The following is a 1,545-nucleotide window of genomic DNA, read 5'->3' as shown; positions in this document are numbered from 1 at the left end:
CGATGTGGGGGTGAGGTAGCTCCGGGCGGGGTCCCGCGTCGGCGTGGTCCTGGACGGGCGACGGGGCGTCGGTGGGGCGCCAGGAGGGGCCGACTCCGCGAGAGGGGTGACGGCGACGTCGAGGCGGCGATGGGGCGATGGGATCTGGGGGGTTGCCCCGATCCAGACCGGGGAAGGGCGAGAGGGAGGAGTGGGTGCGAGTGTGGGATCAGGGGAGAAGTGGGGGTTAGGGTTTCGGTCTAAGGACCGAGGGGGTTAAGTGGTGGCGCGGGTGGGCTGGCCTGTTCGGGCGGCTGGGCCGGCCATCTGGGCCAAGGCCCAGTGTGGCCGGGAGGGGTGGCCTCCCTTGTTTCCCCTTTTTTTTGTTTTTTTTGTTTTTCTTTTTCTTATTATATTTATCTTCTGTTTTAAATTTTAGACCCACATTATTTTACTTAGTAAAATATGACAACAACTCCTAAAATAACGTTTCAAAATAACCCTCAGCCACAAAAGGTTTTAACCCAAAATAAATTAGTTTTGTGTTTTATAAAATACCAAAGGCATTTAAAAATGTTTTTGCTACCGTTTAAATCATTTTAGTGCATTTATACATTATATAAAAATGTGGATTATTCATCATAGTCATCTGTGCAATAACTGACACAACCCGGACATTTTGGTTTTTAATATTTGAAAACTTTTGATGTTTGCCTGATTTTGAATTTGAATTAGAATCGGTTTCGATCTAACGCAAGATTAGCATCAGTAATCAAGGTGACGTGGCATCATTAGCAAAGGTTTACTGTAGCTTGATTATTCGGGCGTCACATGCACGCTGACGTTAGCATGACGTCAGCAGTCAACACGGGAGTTGACTGGTCAACCTGACCAACGGGTCCCACTGGTTAGTGACACATTTTAATTAACCATATTAATTAACCTAATCAGGATTAATTAGGGGTGGGCCCCACTGTCATTGACTACTTAATTAGCTAATTAAGTAATTAGGTTAACTAGGTAACTATGTTTAATTAGTTTAATTAGTTGTTTAGTTTAATTAATCAAAATTAATTAAGTTAATTAAATTCTTTAATTAATTAATTAATTAATTTAACTATTATTTAATTAATTCATTTAATTAATTTAATTTAATTTAATTAACTACTTTTAATTTAATTAAGTAATAATTATTTTTTTTAAACATTCTGTGAGTGGGGGGCCCCTGTCATAGGCCCATAGGGGCTTTTAGCGGGTTGGGCGTTGCGGGCGAACGGGCATAGGGCGCCCGATGGGCGCGAGGGCCAGGCGCGGCATCGCCCGAGCGGGAGCGCCGATGAGCATGGCGGCTGCGGGGCCGGGCGGAGTGCGGCGAAGGTGGAAGCGGGGCGAGGCATAGGACGGCCGGAACGGGCTGCCGGCGGTAGCAGGCACAGCGCAGCAGCAGCCCAGGCGGCGTGGCAAGGTGCAGAGGGCAGCGGCAGGAGAACCGGGGTGGCCACGCGCGTGCGCAGGGGTGCGCGGGGCGAGCAGGGCGCAGTCAGCGCGGGCGCGCGCACGGAGGCG

This window comes from Triticum dicoccoides, chromosome 7A (genome assembly GCF_002162155.2).
Source record: "Triticum dicoccoides isolate Atlit2015 ecotype Zavitan chromosome 7A, WEW_v2.0, whole genome shotgun sequence".
Classification (NCBI taxonomy): domain Eukaryota; kingdom Viridiplantae; phylum Streptophyta; class Magnoliopsida; order Poales; family Poaceae; genus Triticum; species Triticum dicoccoides.
This window is presented reverse-complemented; position numbering follows the sequence as displayed.